At 55.2% G+C, this 19,862-nt stretch overlaps 1 protein-coding gene across 1 annotated transcript in view; it reads left to right on the top strand.

Moving 5' to 3' along the window:
- The first annotated feature begins 261 nt into the window (after positions 1 to 261).
- Positions 262 to 19,862, top strand: part of CDH4 (cadherin 4) — a 551,768-nt gene continuing 532,167 nt past the window's right edge. The window contains exon 1 of the mRNA XM_034641573.1: positions 262 to 368. The gene's annotated coding sequence lies outside the window, so the exon portion shown is untranslated. The remainder of the gene's footprint in view (positions 369 to 19,862) is intronic.

The raw sequence follows: 19,862 nt of genomic DNA, 5'->3' as shown, positions 1-19,862 counted from the left end.
GCACGCGGTGCGTGCGGACTGTGGCTCTGCCCCGGCTGCGGGCGGCCACGGGGTCTGGGGGGCTGCTGAACCAGGTGAGTCCCTGAGAAAACAGACGCGGAAGAGCGCTGGGTCAGGGTGGAGGCTGTGTCGTCTTCATTTCTGTCACAGCCCGAGGCGAGACCCAACCAGCAGCAGCCTCTCGTAAACATGGGCTTTGGATTAAATTTCTGTCAACTTCACATTTGTTCCAACCTCTTTTTTTTCCTGTGCTCAGGCCCATAATGGGGATCTTACAGCCAGGGAGACCTGCAAGGCTGGATTCTCTGAGGAAGACTACAAGGCATTAATCTCGGAAAATATTCTGGAAGGAGAGAGGCTACTCAAAGGTAGGGGGCAAGGGGGTGGGAAGAAATTGCACGTCGTGCTCTGGACGGGGGAGACATTTCCAGGAACAGGCAAGGTGGGGCTGTCTTTGAGGCAGGCTCTTTGCAAAATGTTGTCCATGAGGTCAGTGACATAGGGATTCTGGGGACCTCGAAGGCATTTTGCATCACAGGTGAATGATTCAGAATGCCTGTCATTTTTGAGTGAGGTGAATCATTTCCTGGGCAACAAATTGGAATTCGGATGTAACGTCACCCAAATAATGTGCAGGGAGAGACTTTCTTGCTAAGTATTTTTATGTATGAAATTCTGGATTCTTAAATTATCCCTGCTTTGAAATGCATGATAAAGCAGACGATGTTGTTGGAGATGCGGTAAATAAGCCCACAGACGTTCTGTTCACAAATGTGGCATTCATTTTCATTACTGCCCCACTGACAACACGAAAACACACATGCAGGAGGGAACTACCAATTAGCTTTATCGTAATTGTAGGACTATATCCACATTTGTGATGGGAACGTCAGAGGCAGCTTCAGAAGTCAAGTGACAGCGGATCGTTCTGCGTGTTGATCTGTTTCCCTTTTGAGACAAGCTAATTAAACTTTCCATTTGCATGGGAGGGGAAATAAATCAGCTCTTCCTTCTGAGGATCCCAAATCCTACCACGAACACCGTGGCTGTGCGCCTTCCCAGAAGTAGCAGCTTTTAGCTGATTTCAGAGGGATGGAGGGAGCAAACTTTGGATAAAGCCTCAGAGCTCAATTTCGGTGCTCATGACCAAAGAATCCTCATACTGCTGACTTTCTCCCCAGTTTTGTGTTTTAGGGAATCTAGGATTTTCCCTTAAGAGCTGACAGCTTCTTCGGGTGGGAAGGGGGTGGGAACACACACATATCGGGAGGTGATATTTCAGATCTTCTTCCTTGGAGACGGAGCTGGTTGACTCTCCTTGTTTGTGCTTGGTTGTATGAATTGGGATTTTTTCTTGGTACCAAGTCCAACTTTTCTTCCTTGTTTGTTGTCATCTGCATTGACTGCTAAGGGTATGATACTATTGAATCTTTCATTGATTACCAAAAAAAGAAAAAAGAAAAAGAAATTCCCAGCAACTGACCAGAAGCAGAATCGGTGTGTGGCACGAGGAGGCGTGTATTGGGAAGAGTTTTTAGGTGATGCTCTGTGAATTGCACTGTGCGTGTCATTTCAGAGTTACAGAGGGTGGGCCATCTTTCAGGAGGTATTAGCCTACTGAGCTTCCCTGTGTGCGCTCGGGGAAGGCCCGGAAGATTCTTCCACACTCAGTGTGCTGTAGTGTGGCTCATGCAGGGGACACACTGCAGTACCCCTGTTTGCTTGTCTGGAAGCTGGCATCCTGGGCGTCTCTTATGAAGCTACACTTGATGAGATCTTGGACTACCACTTTTACTCTGGAATATAAGAAAAAGTGCCTCTCTTTTGGTAAGGCCACGTGCCACCTACTGTGGAAGAGAATGGCAGATTCTCCTACCTTTTATGATGAAATATGGGGTTTCTAACAGGTATCTGGTCTCCTTCCTGGCTGCTTTGTGGATCCAGGCTGAACTGGCCACTCGGCTCAGTGTTGTGGGGAAGTCTTGATTGCTGGCTGAACGTTGGCCTGCCCCCTGAGTCCAGACGGTTTTCATCCAGCGTGGGATGGAGAAGGTGAACTTGGACCAGCCTACAGGCTTTGGGGATGCATGACCTATTTTCGGGACACTTACGTCTCCCTGAGATGAGGCCCAGCCCAACCCAGGTTGAGGGGAGAATTGCAGGTGTCTCGTGGGCGTTGGGACATTTCCCCTCCTGTGGGGCAGGCTAGAGCCCCATTGCTCCTCCTGCACCTGTGTGCTCCCCCTTCCCCCCGCTGTTCTCAGGGACAGAGATTTTTCATATCTTAGAAGTAATTTTACACATATGGAGGCAAAAGCTGACGCAGACACACACTCAAATCAGGGCAGATAAAAATTTCTCTTTTTGTGTCTGCACTCTGCAAATCACAAGACCACAGTGAGGACGTGTGCGTCCGAAATAAAACAAAGCCACGCTATGTCTGTTATTCTGGTAGGAATCCCGTTAAATAGATAATGACTACTTATAATTGAGTTATTCCAACAGAGAGAGCTTAACCTTAATTTGACAAGCGAAGCCTCACAGAGTCACCGCTTTATTATAAGTACCCCGAAAGCCATTAACGGCTGCTTGGTGGCCCCTTCCCTTTGCCTGCGTCAGCTTACCAGCAGCCCCAAACATCCAGATTCCAGAAGGAGCGATTTGTTGCACAGTAATTAACTTATTTATGATAAATGGATGGAAGAAATGTCGTGGCGTTTTGTTTTATGTCTAAATGAAAAGCATTTGCATTCTAAAAATTTCATGCTAATTAGGCTTAAAATAGTTTTCCCCAATAGGGTAGCAAATACCATGGTATTGTGAACCTTGGGGCAGCGGAGCCTCTGTGTACAGCCAGGCAGGGCATCCGTGGGGCTGATTCGTAGCGTTCCCAGATCCCCTACAAGTTGTGTTTCTGTGCGTGCTTTTTCTGGCCAGCTCGTGAACGTAGCCACACACTATTAGCTCTAGTGCTGTTTTCAGGATCATTCACTTACCGCCATGATCATTGGTGCGTGGTAATATCTAAAGTAGGATGGTGAAGCCGTTTTCCTTAGGCCGAAATGGAACGTTCTGTGAGCCATAGTTTCGTGTGGGGCAGTTGCTGAGCTGGTGTCCTTTTCTCGACTTTGTTAATAATTAACGGTCAGCCCAGCAGCTGATGCAGTGACCTGCATTGCTCTCTTGTGGTGGGCAGAGTTCTGGAAAACCCAGACCTGCTTCGCGGCAAAACCCCCCAAGGATGGGAGGGTGATAGGCTGTATTGCAGGCACCCTGGACGTGTGGGTCCTACCTCCCCTGGGTCCTGGACAGGAGGCGGCGTGTGAGTAGAAATGTCTGCCGGGGTTGGGAGGGAGTGGGGTCTGGACGTTAACCTGAGGAGGTGACTCAAATAATACAGAGAAGAGAGGAGCACTGTTTCTGAGGACTTCCTCAGAAAAGCCTTTGTGGGTCACCTTAGGGCCGTCCTGTGCTCCCCCAAACACACTCAGCTTCTTCCTCGGAGAACTTCTGTTCTCTGGGCGAGCATCTCTTTTATTAAAACGATAAGGTTCATGAAGGCAGCAGCTCTGTCACTCTGCTGGACTATTTTAGATCATGGCAGAATGTGTTTCAGCTAACAGGATAAAACCCCGTTACCGGAATCTCAAATGAAGGGGGGTTAATTTTTCTTACATGACAGTGAAGAGAGAGATGGTCGGGGGCTGGGACAGCTTGCAAGCACCATTGTCACTTGCCTGGTCTTTATTCTACCATCTTTAGATTGTCAGTTCAGTTTGTTGCCTCATCATTGTAAACTGGCTGCTGTGGCTCCAGCCATTGCATTTGAGCTGGGAGCAGGATAAAGGAGGGAGTAGTGGCACCATTTGCATCCCTTCCCTGTATCAGGAAAGCAAGCACTTTCTCAAGATGCTTACAGTTCTCCTTGGCTAGAACTAGGCCACATGCCGCTCCCAGCAGAAAGGGGCGGGGAGGCTGGGAAGCAGAGAATTGCGTTGTCGTATTTGGGTTAGAGCTATTATGATCCACCACCTGGTAGATCCATCTCTTTGGAGCAAGTAAGATTCTGTTTTAGGAAGGAAGGAGGGAGGAATGGATACCGAGGAGACAAGCATGGGTGTCTGCCCTTTAAGGCTTCCGCTTCCAGCGCCCTCCCTGAATGCATTGTGGAATGAATGACTCATTTGCGTACCGAGGCCCAGAGAGGGAGGGATGGTGGAAGAGAGTCCACGTGCAGGTGTCCAGAGTCAGCGTGTGAGAATTGGCCACACGTAATCGGCAGGGCCAGAAGCACCGTTATCTTATCTCGACAGGTATACTGAACATAGCCTCTTTGCCCGTGTGGTTTGGCTTGACCCACCCCTGTGCAGACAGGTCGCTCTTGCCGGGGCAAGAGGCTGGGCCAGTCCTGCTGCCGACCCACACCCCACATCGTGCCTAATTCGTGGTGTGGTGGCCGTGCAGCAACAGTCTCAAATACAGTCATGAACGGGCCTGAGAACGCTGACCCTGGCACGCGCCTGGGCCTCCTCGGTTCACTCACCGGGGAGTGGGAGCTGCTGGGGACGCTCAGGTGGTGGTGCTGGTGAGAAACCAGCCTCGTGCTGCAGGCTGCCTGTCCCGCGTCCATTCTCACCCTCTTCCTCGCTGACGCCTCTTCCGTGCTGACGGTTTGGCATACGTGGGTCCTGTTGAACATGCTCACACGTCAGGTAGACTCTTATGCCAAGGTGGCAGCATGGCCCCGTTCTGGTTAGTAGGACCTAATTAGGTTATTCTGTTAGACGAGGCTTCCGGGAAAGGTGTCTTTTCTTCCTTTCTTTCCTCCTGGTAGAGAGGAACCTCTTCAGCTGGCCACGCCTTCTGCCTTTTGCCCTTACCTCTTCCTGCCTGGAACACAGATGTGATGTCTGAGGCAGAGCAGCCATCTTGTGACTGTGAGGATGGTGGAGCAGGAACTGGATCCTAGGTGGCATGCTTGAACCACATCCAGATAACCCCTGGGCTCACTGTCCCCCTAAGAGGTGAGAAAAACAAGGCTAAAATACCACAGTTGAGTTTTTTGTCCTTTGTAGCCCAGGCAGTCCCAGATTAGGGAAGCCAGCACTGTGCACAGCAGCAAGTACCTGTCCTTCCCTCTGGACGTTTGGAACACATTTCATCCTCTGCCTTGAGCCCAGGTTTGGGGGGCGGGGAGGCCCTTCTACCCATCCTTTGTTCCTTGGGCCTTGGCCTTATTCTTGCTTTAGCAGCCTCTGCTCCTCGTGGACTAGAATCCACATCCAGCACCCTGGATCGCAGAGAGCACGCAGTGGGCGCTCAGTTAAGTATTTGCCGAGCAGATGAATTGAACAGTCAACGACATTAGCATCTGGGCCAGGATGTGGATGAATCATTAAACGTATGAAGCCAGGCTGCCTGTCTGCGCCACCCATCAGGGAATGTGCAGTCTCCACTGGATCTCGTAGCCGTCCTCCTCCGGGAAGCCAGGAGAACAGGTGTTGGGACTTTGTGCGCAGTGTTGACTAGCTCCGGGGAACCTCAGTCTGCACAAGAGGTGGAGGTGAGGGGCGGCTGCGCAGGACTGCATCCTGACCTGTGGGCTCCACTGGCCTCACACCAGCACGTTCCTTGCTCTGGAAGCTGGAGGAATGCTCCTCTTGGAGCACCGAGACCTCCACTGCCTCTTTTGGCAGCTGCCTCAGGGGTCCCCGAGAAGGAGCATCCAGAACCCGCCATGGAGACCTCGCTGGAGACGGTGATGCCCCACTGGCTGTCTTTGGGGCCAGCCTTGCCTTTTCAGTGTCACTTTGAGTTCTCAGCAGCCTTTCCCCCGCTAACTTTGCCTGGTGGCAGAGGTAGGATGAGAGAGGGAAGTTTACATCCACAGACAGTGGCTTCAGTCAGAGACAGGGTCAGCCGGGGAAGGCACAGCTGCCAGTGTCGTCCCCAAGCCAGAGCTCAGGCCCAGAGTGTCCCGGCGGCCAGGAGGCCAACCGCTATGGCCTTGCACTCTGCAGCCACGTGGCCCGTGTGGTCCAAGGGGTGCTGGTGGCCACTGCACACTAGGTCCCTAAGGCATGCCTCNGAGCCAGAGCTCAGGCCCGGAGTGTCCCGGCGGCCAGGAGGCCAACCGCCATGGCCTTGCACTCTGCAGCCACGTGGCCCGTGTGGTCCAAGGGGTGCTGGTGGCCGCTGCACACTAGGTCCCTAAGGCATGCCTCAGGAGCCCCCAGCCCCGCATCTTCCAGCTTCTGGCCTGTGTGTGCATAATCACTGTCTTCAGCTAAAAACCCTCACTGGAGAAAGCTTAAGGCACAGTTAGACATGAGGACGACAGACTCCTCCCTGCCCCGGCTGGAAGATGAAGACGTCTGCATTTCAGAACCACACGTTTTCATGGCGTCTCAAGATGCGGGAATGTGAGGCCTTGTGATTGTCCTTTAGGAGCCCTGCGTTCTGGCCACACCGCATGCCAGCCCTCCGCAGACACCCCCTGTGGGATCCTCTCGAAAGCTTTGCCGACGAGGTAAAACTGGTCCTGGTTTAGGGGTCAGAGGGCATGGATTTGCTCTGCTTCCCCTGTTTGTCCAGCCCCGTGCTTGTGGCTCATTTATATCTCCCACGTACCGTGAGCAGAGATGGTTTCCGAGCGCTGAGATCACATGTACACACTGCCCCAGATGTTCAGGGCACCATCATAAAATTAGCAATTATCAAGCATTTGGATGTGCTAATTGTTTCTCGTCTTGGACGTTTGCAACACACAGAGGCCCAGTGGGTCAAGAGGTGCTCGATGGCCATCAGTGATGCATGAGGGCTTGTCTGAAGTGGGTCCAAACTCTGTAGACACCTTGGGTTTGCGGAACTGGCCCCGGGATCACAAGAGCCGGGATTCTGCAATGCCAACAGGAGTTTTCAATTCTGGGCATGAAGCACACAGCCCAGAGCGGGTGCTCTCTCGGCTCTCAGGCTCTGCCAGCGCTGGGGGAAGCCGAGAGTGTCCCTGGTGAGGACGCCTGTGGTCTGGAAGCCGGGACGTGGATGATCCGAGCACCAGGGACAGAAAGGAGGCCTCCAGTCGTGGACCACAAGAGGAGCCAGCGACTGCCTGAAGGACGCTCCCGGCGCCCTCTTGCAGTGGGACGTGCGTGAGCCACGTGCGTGCCCTCCATCTGCCCCGGTCTGGGGGCCTCCCGTGGTAGGTTTCCAGGCCTGCCCCCTCGCTCCCTGCGCCACTCCCTCCCTCTCTGCGTCTTTGAAGCATACTAAAGTAGATGCCAGAACTAATCGCGAACTGAGAACATGGGAATGAGCAGCCATTCATCTTTCCAAAGAATGTGCTGATTATTCTGACTTTATGAAGAGCAAGTTTGGCTTTGAGTGAATTTTGCCCCGAAAAAATACTGTACTGTGAGTTCCTGTGCATCGAGGGCAGTGAAGCTCCCTGCCCCCACCCCGACCTGTGTGTTCTTGCGAACCCTCGTGGCACGTGCTCCTTGCTTTCAGTCCTCGGAGGGGGCTGTGGCATGCTGCAGGCTGGTCTGGTAAAATCCTTCGCTTTGGTCAGAAGGCTCAGAATTTGGGTGACTTTTTGCCCTGGCTCTCGGCTGCCCTCTCCTGGTGTTTCAACAAAAGAGAACAAAACAAAGCAAACCTACTTTATTATCTTTGGCCAGTGTGTTCTTTCTTCCAAAGCCCATTTCCCTCTCGACCTCCATCACAGCAAGCTGGTGTGTGTCAAGGACTCCCGGGCGCTAATACATCTGCCCCCTGGACGCCTTCAAGATGCCTGCGGGCTCGGGGCATTTGCAGGTCATGCCCCAGCTCCATGGGTTCTGGGCAGAGCTCTCCGTGACTGCACATCTCCTGCCCGCCTTTCCAGGGAGTTGTTGACTTGGGTCAGGGGTCGTGTTAGTTTCCTAGGCTAGTCCAGCGGCCCGTGTAGTTAGTGGCTTGAAAGACACAAACGTATCTTCTTGCTGATCTGGACACCAGAAATCCAGCATGGGCAGGCCCCCCAGGCTGCCGTCAAGCTGTGGGCAGGGCTGATTCCTCCTGGGGGCCCCAGGGCAGAGTCCGTGTCCTTGTCTGCTCTGCTTCACAGGGCACCACGCTTTCCTTGGCTCTCGGCCGGCGATCCATTCCCACGGCCACACCAGTGCTTCCGCCCGTGCCCCCTCTGACCCTGCTGCCTCCCCCTTCCACTTACGAGCACCCTCGTGATGCAACGGGGCTTACTGCGATGACCCGGCCATCCTTTATCTCCGGATCCTTGCCTTGGTCACTTGTGCAGAGGCCCGTGTGCATGGCAGGGGCCACTCGCAGGCATCCTGGGACTCCCTCAAGCCTGTGTTTCCGGCCCCCACGCGCTGAGGTCGTGCTGTGGCTCGTGCACCTTGCTGTGTTCTTCATTCAGTTCCTGGGGGTCCTCAGCAGTTCACATGGACACCCCCCTTCACTGTGGGGGAAACAGGGGCTCAGAGCGATTGAGGAACCCGGGGCGAGTCAGGGTCAGGAAATGCCAGTGCTCGGACGCCCCGTGCCGCTCATCCAGTCCCACCTCGTTCCCAGAGCCCCCACCCCCCATGTCCTGGGCCTGCAGTGGGGACTCTGGCCGGCAGCTTCTTTGTGACTCCTGAGATGCGATTTGCCCCTCGAGAGCCTGCAGGGTGAACGAAGGCCGTAGAGCCCACAGCAGCTCGCGATCTGGCGGCTTCGAACGCAGCCTTGTTTGGCTTCACTGTTTTCTTGCTGACAGTGTGCGGGGATTTAGGAAGGATTAAGGTAAGCCTTCAGCGGCAGATAAATATCCACGGGCACAAGAGTGCCTCCCCTTGCCTCGTTTACGGGAGGATGGTCCTTGGGGAGGACGGGAGCGTCCCTGCCCAGGGCAGTGGCACCGGGAGAAGCCACAGGTGCGGAGGGAGCCCTTCTTGGCCTGGAATGGGTGCATTTTCCGTTTGGCATCCGGTTTCATTAAGTTCCAGCCCCCGGGTGGGGGGGGGTGCAGACCCATGTCTGTCTGGGAAGGATCCCTTTCACTATCTTTGAACAGGAGGGAGGAGGGCGACTCACCTCTGGGTCTTCCCTTTGGAGTGTGTGCCCACATTTGTCCACCCGACTTGGAAAATGTTGGATTTTTGTCTTGTGTTGGTTTTGCTGCCAAATCTAAGTTTGAGCACTGTTGACATTGATCTGCCTCGAAACCTGAGGGAGAGCCCTCGGGGGACGTGTTTGCTAAGCCCACGGTCCCAGGCATCTGCTGCCTGCAAGGCTGAGGAAGACGTGCGGCGTCACCGGCGTTCTTGGGACCAGGTCCCGGTTGGGCGGCCCTCCTTTCTGCGGGCGTCAGTGTCCTTATCTGGAGAGCAGAGGCATAGCACGTCCAAGTGGGGGTGGGGAACTGCCTGCCTGCGGGACACTTGTGAAACCGGGCAGGCCCCTGGGTCCCTTCCCAGACCTACTGTAGGAGGTCAAATGGTGGGCCCCAAAAGATTCACCTACCTGGAACCTGTGACCGGAGTTGTGTTTGGAGAAGGGGTCTTGCAGATATAATTAAGGCTATTGAGATGAGATTATCCTGGATGATCCAGGTGGACCTTAAATCCAAGGACAGGTGTCCTCAGAAGGGACAGAGGAGACACAGACACAGGAGAGAAGCCCCGGGAAGGGAGGCAGAGGGAGGGAGGCACCCACTACCTCAGGGCAGCTGGAGACACCAGAAGCTGGAAGAGGCAGGAAGGACCCTGCCTGGAGCCTCCTTGGGGGCAGCACAGCCCTGCCCACAGCTTGACTTGAGGCTCCGGCTTTTAGAACATCAAGAGAATAAGTTCTTGTTATTTTAAGCCACCGAGTTTGCAGTTGTTTGTTGCAGGTGCCCCGGGACACCCAGACACCCAGTGCATCAGAAATCCTGGGGCTGTGCCCTGGGATGCTGCCTGATTGATCGGCCTCCCCAGGGCTGGTGCTCTTTCAAGCCTGAGGACCTCAGGTCTAGCGGGATTTTAGCCTCAGAATCGCAGGGTCAGCGTCCCTCGTGAGAAACCGCGTTATTCCTGAGGGTGTGTGCTGGGTGGTGGCCAGCGTCTGAGCACGCAGCTCGGGCAGGCTGCTGGCACGATGCTCTGAGCGTCCACGAGGCCCTTCACGGCAGAAATCCAGTCTTCTATCTTCGAAAGCGTGACACGGAACAGTGCCATCGGAACTAAAGCATACGTGGAACGTTTGCTCTCCTCCCATTATCTTCCCTTGTCAATGCCATCTTCACAAGCATTATAGCTCAGCTCATATCGCGTGGCTACACTGTAAATATTTGGTGAATCTAAAGGTCTGCCTTTGGGCTTGGCTCACAGAACCGCTGCCCCTAGAGGCCTAGAGGAGGAGAGGCTCGCTCCCCCTGCTGCCCAGACGTGGAGGCACGGGAGGGTGTGGGGCGCTCCGGCAGGGAAGCATTTATAGAATGTGCCTCTTCTCTCCCCAAAACTGCTTTGCCGTGCAAATGCAAAAAGGCATTATTTCTGGCTCCGTGTGTCAAGTTTCTTGTGTTTTCAGCGGCTGCGTTTTTGCTGCCTGGCTGCTCAGCTCCTCCGAAAGCAGAGGTTAGCATGCCTGCTCCGAGAGCAGCTGCTCCACTGTTCCCAGGGCCCATCCCTGTGGCCGTCACTCCTTTACCGCTGTGTTGGGGGCCGCCTCACATATCCCTGGGGACCGGCGCTACCCTGTGGGTGTGCGGTTGTGGGGGAGCCCCAGGTACCCCGTGGGGAGTCAGCTGCTGCTGCATCCCACAGCCCGGCCGTCCTCACTCTTCCGGCGTCTGGATGGGCAACCCTGTCCCTGCCAGAGAAGGACTGTTGCAATAGGACTCCGGATGTCTCGGGTCCCCAAGCACTGCTGCAGCCGGACCCTCGGGCTGCGTTTTCTGTTCCCTACGAGTGCCTCCGGCAGCGGGGGCCGAGCGGGAAGGGCCCTCGTTGGAACTGCCAGGTAAGCTGTTTCTTTGCTCGGTCCTGAGGCTCAGGCTGGTTTGCACCCCATGGGGATTTCAAGGAGAAAGACACCTTTTCCCTTCAATGTGATACTGACAGGGGAGCCTTGGCTGGCTCATCGGAGGGCACACTTGTGGGCGTTTGGTTAATGAACGCCGGGAATTAGGATGAGCCGCACGTGCAGCCACCTTTGGCGAGCACGGGAAGCCCACGGGGAGCCCACGGGAAGCCCCGTTTTGGTCTCGGCGGCCGACCCTAATCCAGGAGTCGGTAGGACCCTCGTTCCCATCTGTTGAGGCTCTTCTGTGCTGGGCACTGCGCTGGGTGCCTCACCGGTGCCGCCCGGACGGACCTGCCCAACCACCCTGTGAGGTAGGCATGTTACTAACCCCCTTTCCCTGGCAGGGGATGCTGATGGGTGACGTGTTGGGGCCCCTTGTTCACACTCCTGCACGGTGCTGGAGGAGCCTGGGTTTACGTGGGCGGCCTGTCACCTGAGGCCATGCCCCTGCCCTGTGCACCACAGCCTCGGATGTTCCCTGTGGACACGGGGCACCCTGAGGCCCAGGCCCAAGGAGCCTCCAGGGGTCCAGACCCAGGGCCCAGTCATAAAGCTGTGTGACAGCAGGTGCATGTCCTGCGTGACCTTCTGTAGCAGCCTGAGTAGGAGGAGGTGAGGGCTCTGATTGCAGGGGTGGGTCTGGAGGGCCAGCAGACAATGCACGTGAGGCGGTACCCGGCCTGTTGAACGATGAACGCCAGGTCCATTGCCGCTGGCTGCTCAGCTAAGTGGAGCCCGGGCCTGCAGCATCTCGCTTTCCAGAGGCTTTGGGGAAGGGAGGCCCACATCCAGGCCCCAGCAGGGAGCTGACTCTCAGGGAAAACGCCGCATCCCTGATGTATGACGGGCACACCTGTGGCCGTGGGCACCTCTCTTTTCCACGCGGCCCCAGGTGTTGGTGGCTGAGCTCAGCGGCTCTTGAGGGTCTGTCCCCAAGATGCGGGAGCCGGCCCTGGATGCAGTCACTTTTCTGTTAGATGATAGTCCATTCGATAGGTTTTATGGTTGTGTTTGGAAACTTTACCCTTCTTGGCCTTTCCTTTCTTATGTGTGACCAGAGAACTTTGGCAAAAGGCGTGTTTTTAAAATTGAATAAATAAATTACAGGAATGGCTTTAAAGCTCTGTAGGCTTGTGCAGGGCACAGATGTAACCTAAGTTATTCGCTGGGGGTATTTATTAATAGGGCTGTGGTGTGCCTGGATTATGTCGCGGTGTATTTAATGCTGGGGCGGGGAAGCACCGGGGGGGGGTCGGAGGCTGACCAAGCAAGGTGTCCGTGCTCAGGGCCTCCCTCTGTAAAGCTGGACGCTTGTTTCTTAAATTACCTCCCTCTTTCCCACCACTCCTCAGTACAAAGAAGGGATCATTCCGCTTGTCTCCTCTAGTCCTTAATAGTTTAAAGATAAAAACAGATTACCAGGAAGGGCTGAAGGTGATGAGATTGTGATCAAAAGTCTGTAAAATTATAGAACCTGTGTTTTCTTGAGAACAGGGAGGCTCTGCGTTGCCTTTTTTTTCCCCCTTAAAGGACCTGGACAGCTTAAGGATTGATCTGCAGAGAACTGTAAGGTATGCTTCCGTGTGGGGAAAAAAAATACACGCTTGAAAGGTTAATGGCTGGTAAACGTCAATTTTCTACAATCCTGGCTAATAAAAATACCTTATAAGACATAAAATGTCATGCTGCCAAAATTACAGGGGCCTTTGAAATCCATTTGAAGTCTCGGATCTTTTGAAAATGACTGGGGGCGGGGGGTGCAGTGTGAGTTTCAAGTCTTTTCCTTCGTGGTTGAGTGATGGCGCCTTACCAGGAAGGCCTGAGCATCTCCAAAGAGGCGGAGTCTTCCTCCCGGGGATTTTTGGGTGAAACACTGAAGAAGTGCCCTGATTCCTAGGCCTAGACACTGCGGGTGGCTCTTGGCCTCAGTAGCTCCGCCCACCCCAGTACACCTGCCCGTCGCGTGCGGGTCCTTGAGGTGGCCCTGCTCCAGGGATTTGCATTCGAAACACTGTAAGCACTGTATTCCCTTAAAACCTCTGGTTTTTTTAAACATGATGACAGCAACAGCCTTTTGTGGCAGCCCTTAAAATTAGAATGGGCTTGTCTCTGCTCTTTGGGTAGGAATTCCAGGGCACAGGGATTCTGGAACTTTCTAGTCTCCCAGGGATCACCTGGGGGCTGGAAAATAAGGGCCTCCTCATCTTAGCCTCTCCACCTCCCCCGTCTTGTTTGATTTCCTTGGATGCGAGTTGGAGTGTGCAGACCAGATGCCTGAGCACCTAGAGAAAACCAGCGGGGCAGCCTGGAAAGGAAGCGCTCATGGTGTGTGACTGTCCTGGGGTCCTCCGGGTCCCATGTCTTCTGCTGGATTTAATCGAGCCCCTCGACAAGGGGGCCCCTTCTTCCTAAGCGAGGAAGGCAGCCCTCAAGTCCAGCCTGGCTGAATCAGCATGACGGAGGGGGCCTGCGGGCTGCCTTCCTGATTTCTTTGTGAACAGGATTACTTTCCCTTTCGGGCTGGCGTGGGGCTGCGGGCTCAGCTCCAGCATCTCCTGAGGCTGCAGCCAAGAGGCTCCCGTGTCTGCGGTTGGGATTCTGGAAGTCTCCCGTGCTCACTTGATGCTGCACAGGTGCCCCTCACCTGGAGGCCTCTCACGGTGCATGAGGCCAGGGGAACCTAAAATAGGAATTTGGTTTTCCAGCAGGGTGAGCCCAGAGAGGTCGTACCTCCCCCCAGGGAAGTGAGAGAAGGTGCCACTCATGGGATGGGTCTGTCCCAATGTAAGAGAATCTTTTGCCTTTTCCTGGTGGAAACATGAAAATAGAGAGTAGCTGGGGTCTCACACCAACACGGGCGGGTTGGGACTCTTGGGACCCACCCAGTTGGGTACACATGGGCTGACTGGGGGCGGTGGGGGAGGGGGCCGAGGACAGCGGCCCAAGAGCACAGCAACTGGGGAACAGGGCGCCAGGCTCGTACACGGTTGCCTCCTTTCTCTTGGAATTCGGTCATGAGTGGTGTTTCCTCCCTTTACAAAAGAGGCAGCGAGAAGAGAGTTCTTTCTAAGCCATGCCTCCGTCCGCGCAGGAGCCCTGGCGCAGTGCTCGGACTGCTGGAGACATGCCCCATTGTTGGGCTCTAAAAGGAGGATTCTGGAAGGATATCATTCTGTGACATGCCCATCAAAGTCTCCCAGGGGCTTCCCTAGGTTGCCGCTTCAAGGAGGCGCTAATTAATCACTTCCTGCAACCACAGGGGAGGAGGGGCTGCTCCGGAGACCAGGAGGCTGCAGTCTGCCCTGTCTGTCTGCTCCTCCAAGCAGGCAGACAATCACCTTGTTTCCTCACTTTGAAAGGTGGTTATTTCATCAGGAAGCCATCCCCTCCCCGCGGTTATCTAGGAATTGCCTTATTGCATTTCTCCCTTATCAGTTTTGAAATAATATTATTTCCTTCTTGCTTAAATGCCATGCGGTTTCAAACTTTTTGTTGTTGGAAATGGGACCACGGAGGATGGCCTTGTTTATTGCTGGAGTTCCCGGTCACTCTCGGGGAGGCCAGATGTGACGGGGAGGCCGCGCGCCACTCCGGACGCTCGTCTGTGTCTCCCTGCGAGAGTCCCGAGTTCCGAGTGTCAAGCAGGAGCTGTGCAGGCAAACGCTTATCTATTTATTTCCGAACATATTGTGCCGTTAATCTGCACTCTCCGTCTCCCAGCGCAACTGCTTTGCCTGGGACTGTAGCCTCTCTCCAGAAAGTTATTTGATTTTTGATGTAAGGAAAGTATTAATGCCGCTGGATTTCGATAAGGCTGGCCGTCTAGTGTGGCACAGACACGCTCATCCTGCCCGTATCGCTGACAGTTGGTTCGTTACGCGGGAGCACTGCAGAGCGGCGATACGGGGCGTGCAGAGATAATTGTAGTTTTGCTATTTAAAAAATAACTCGAGTGCTTCACAATGTTAAAATGATAACCTGTTTAGGGAAACTCTCAGTGCCTGTCTTTTGGCACAGAAAAACCTCTTCTAGCGGCTTGACTTGGATCCTATTAATCTATTTTTATTTTCCTGAGCATAAATTAAAGCCTCATTTCTACTTGAACTCTTAAGCTAGAATGTGGGGCCAGAAGTGCATGTCTGCAGCGTCGAAATAAACGAATTTCCAGGACTCAACACCATGATGAGCTTATGCCTTTACCTTTAAATGATCTGCAGTGTTGAGATTAGACGTACTTGGTTAAACTCGGCCTAAGTAGCTTGATCTGTGGGGATGTTCCCGACCCAGGTGCTGATCAGGTGACTTACCTGGGAATCGGAGGAGAGAGGATTAGAGACCGCATTTGCGCCGTGCATCAGTGTGGTCCCATATTCCTGCTGCCCCGTCTCCCCGGCAGGACAGTGATGGGGCTGGTGTTCACACCCGCTCGCTCACACTGCTGTTTCCGTTGTGGCCGTGTCTGGTGTTTGGATGGGATGGATGTCCATGGAGGCCCAGGATGGTGGTTAAGGGATGCTGGATAATGGAGACTGGGCCTGTTATTCTCTCATGGCGGCTCTTAGAAGGCCACAGGTTCAAAGGCTGTTGGACAGAGAAAGGCATGGGGTCCCTAGATGCCACAATTCATTAAAACATCACGTTGTTTATTTTGCCGTTGGTGGTGATGCCTTGCTTCAGAAATGCGTGTGGATCTTTGGATCCCCAGATACCAGAGCAGCCGCATCACTCTCTGGCCCATTAGCCACGGGTCCCAGAGGGTCTTAGGCCCCCCAGGCCACGGTCCCAAGGCCCTTTTCCCTTCTTCCTTACACCATGCCCCCGCCCCCTGTCTGGGGGCCAGCATTGAGCCACCTGCTGGAGCAGCTGGAACTTGCCAGCCCTTCCTTCTCTGCTCTGCTTCTTTGTTTTGGCTGCCCCCCCCCCAGATGCCCTTTGATCCGTGGGAACCTTCCCGAGCCTCCTGTCTCTTCCATCTCTCCATGGAGCCCCCTTCTACTGCCTTCTCCCGTCCCTCTGCCTGAGCTAAGTGAGATTAATTACTTCCACTTCCATTGTCTCATAGCTTTATTAAAGTACGTGATGATGTGCCGTTTACTGTGCTCTCCTCCACATCTGCCCAAGCTGTGGTCGTGCCATGAGCGTGTGTGTGTGCGCGTGAGCGGCGTAGAGCTGGAGAGGTGCGGGAGGACATGCACTGGGGAGCTGGAGAGCAAGGCCAATTCCCCAGGTCACCTACGGAGCCTCCCTCGCAGGAAGGAATCTTTGCAGGAAAAGGAGATGAGCTTTCTCCCACCTCTTGGAGGGGCGGAGGCTGGAACTGATAAGCAAGAAAATGTGAAAGCATGATAATTAGAGAAGGGTGGGCATGACGTGGGAAAGCCCAAGCATCTCTCATTCTGCATCTCTGCGTTAGGGCTCGCTCAGCGTATTTATTAAGCCATTATCAAGGCAAAGCAAGACAAGTGGGCCTTCGTCTAATGAAATTGCCCCTCTGTGGGCTGTGTTAGCTTCAGGTGTCCAGAGCGTAATTGGATAACAGTGGTGATTATTGCAGGAATCTTTGGGCTGGACAGCCCCTCCCTTTGTCCGCACAGCACAGCTCACGAGGCTCCTGGTGGGGGAAGGGCAGGGCTGACTTCCCCAGCTCCGGTTCCGACGGGGTACCGCAGGGTGGGTGCCGGCCAAGCCTGATAGAGTCTTTGCATTTCAGCCCCTGGTGCCTTTCTCCGACTCGGGGCCTGTGTTACAACCCTGCTGAAAAGCACGTGGGCTGCCGTTTGGTAAACTTCACCTGCCGGGTTATTTGGCTGGTCTGGGCATCGGCAAGGCAGGCAGTTCCTCATCTGGGGGTCAGGGCGCCAAGGAGGCCCACCCGTTGATCTCTGCTTGATTTTTGTAGTTATCTCACCTTTCGTGCCGCCCGCCACCACCGCCCTGCCCTGTCTGCGGGTATCACTTCTCTGCCGAGGATTCGGTAGTTCTGCAGTTATGTTGATGTCAGGGAATGGAGCTCTGGAGATGCCTGTGTGTCTGAATGTGCAGGAGTCAAGCCGCTCGGCTGATCACGTTTTACTGATTGATCTCCTCTCCCAGCCTCGCCGAGCCAGAGGCCTCCCCAGGTGAGGTGGTGATGTTTTGGTGCTATGGGCGTTCTCATTCTAGCTGTTGACCGTGTTCCTCGTGCACCGAGGATGTGTTTGCTGTCACTGTCTGCAGTTACTCCGGGCGGTGGCTGCTGGGCTGGGGCGGCTTCCCACCGGGTGCTCAGCCCTCAGGGAGACACCCGGGGCTTCCTCATGGTTCCCAGAGGACAAGATCAGCATGCACAAGAGACAGGCGACGTGGAGGGGAGTGGGAGCTCCACGAAGTGTGTTCTGTCTCCTGCAGAAGACGGAGTCCAGGCTTTGCTGGGTCTCTGATGATGGGCCTGTGGGGTCCCAGAGGCCTCCGAGGAGGGACGTTGCCCCGGGCTCTCACAGTCAGTGATCGATGCTGATTTGATGAACTTCACTTCCCAGGTGGAGGTTGGCTTCAGACCCCAGCAGCAGGGATCGTTCCTTACTGGTGGAGGTTCGAGATAGACGGTCACGGCCTCTGCCGCAGCAGAAACGGAGTGACGTACGAGAGCCGAGGGAGAGGCCAGGGCAGGGATCTCTGTGCTGGCCCCCTGCCTCCCTCCGAGGGCCGCCCCATATTCCTTTACCTCTAGGGTGAGAAGCCACGTGGCCGTGACTGCCCTTCCCAAGAGCTGTCCCTCTAAAGTGGAGACAGCAGCCAGGAACACATCCAGGAACATTCTAGAAGGTGGACCGGGGCTGGCACAGGAGGACACGTCCTCCCGGCTGATGGCGTGGTCCTCACAGCATCTTGCTGCCTGTCGGCTCTTGCTCTCCAATGCAGCCTTTGCTGAAATGCCAGAACGAGCTTCGGAGGCAGAGCTGGAGGGGGTCCCAGTGCCTTGCAGCCACCACAGGGCCCCACGTGCTCCTCACCCTGCTCACCAGACCCTCTGCAAAGCAAGCGCCCAGTGCTCTCCTGTTTCCTGCTTCATCCAGTGCTGTGGCCTCTGCTGGGGCCACTTCCTCAGCCAGGCACCTTCTGCCTCTGCTCAGAGCTGGGTTGCCCTCCCTCTGCTCCCCCTGCCTCTGCTCAGAGCTGGGCTGCCCTCCCTCTGCTCCCCCTGCCTCTGCTCAGAGCTGGGCTGCCATCCGCCCCTCTGCTCCCCTTGCCTCTGCTCAGAGCTGGGCTGCCGTCCGCCCCTCTGCTCCCCTTGCCTGTGCTGCAGGCCTGCTGTTCAGAGCGGCCAGCCGTGGGCCACTCCCTGCACTGCGACGTGGGCTCCCAGAGCACACACACCTGCTTCTTGCTGCCCCCGGCCTGGAGCAGGCTGGGCCCACAGGGACGCCCCGTCAGGGCTGACCTCTGAGCAGGTGATGGGGCATGTGTCCGCAGCCAGATCTGTGTGACTGTCTCAGGTTCCTGGACTCCCTCACCCCCTCTCGGCTGCTCGGCCCTTATCCCTTTTCTCTGCTCCTCGCCGGGTAGTTCCCACCTCTCAGCTCAGGTGGCAAGTCTTCTCCAGAGCCCTGGCCCCACCCGCAGCTAGGACACCTTCCCCACACCCAGGGAGAGGGCGTCTCTGCTGTGGTGGGGCTGCCATGGGACTCAGCCTGGGAGGGTCAGTGGCTGGTTCTTCCTACTCCCCCCGCCACCCGAGCACCTGCAGGGGCCAGTCACCCACAGATGGAGGGAGACAGTGGGAGTGGTCTGAGAACTGGGGTCCTCCGAGGGTGCCCTCACCCAAGCCCCCTGGGAACGCAAAAGTGGCCTGCACGCCTAGTGCCCTAGAAACATGGGCAGTGCAAACCCTGATGTGAAAATCTCTAGTCTTGTGATGTTCTGTGATCACACACAGCAGGTCGCTGGACCAATTTCCAGGCCTCTGTGCATGATTGTGGGTTCAGCTCTGTTTCAAATAACAGGGTGGCTGTGTGGAGGCCAGTGCCCGAGGAAGGCTCTGACACTGGTCTTGAAGACGGGTAATTGGAAAGAAGGGGACATCTTAGGGCCCATGGTTGCAAGGAAGAAACCGTCCTGCAGGGGTAAACGCCAGGCCTGGGTCATAGAATAGACCTCCATGCTGATCGGTAGCCACCAGCCACGCCCTGGGCCTGTGAGGCCTTCTGGGGCCGTCCCCACCCTCCCACTAGCCGTGAGCCTTGACCGCTGGGGCTGGGTGGGCTGGGTGGCTGTTGCCTGGGGCTGGGCCTGAGAAGGGGGTGAGGGGAGAAGCCTGGTGCAGGTGAGCAGGGCCAGGGGTGCGGGTGAGCAGGGCCAGGGGTGCGGGTGAGCAGCGTGAAAAGGAACCTTATTTTGGTGTAGAATTGCCAGGAAGGTGGGAAAGTATGTTTGAAATGCACTTTGTTCAACCCCAGGCTGTCAGCACCGGAAGACCCCCAGAGCATCAGGCTGTGTGCTGCTTCCTGACCTGTGGGGGTGCTCATGGCACACACAGCACTGGGGACGGGGGTCCTACAGTGACAGAGACCCCTGTATTCTCTCCCGGCATCAAGGCCTCAGGACGGCACCGGGATGTCCTGATTCTTGCAAATCTCGATTTTTCACAGAGAAAGCAAGCTCTAGGTGTGAAGCAAAAATTTAGTGGCATCATTTTTCTTTTGCTGTACTTATTTATAAGCAGAAGGTTAGGCATTGATATGCATTTCTCTGTTAAATGCATGTACTTCCCTACAATGGAGTCCATTAAAGCAGAAACAGAGGTCTGACTTGGGAGGGGGACGTGGGGAGACCAC

This window comes from Ailuropoda melanoleuca, chromosome 13 (assembly GCF_002007445.2).
Source record: "Ailuropoda melanoleuca isolate Jingjing chromosome 13, ASM200744v2, whole genome shotgun sequence".
In the NCBI taxonomy this organism is placed as follows: Eukaryota; Metazoa; Chordata; class Mammalia; order Carnivora; family Ursidae; genus Ailuropoda; species Ailuropoda melanoleuca.
The sequence above is the reverse complement of the archived record's forward strand: the minus strand, read 5'-3'. Positions and strand labels throughout refer to the sequence as shown.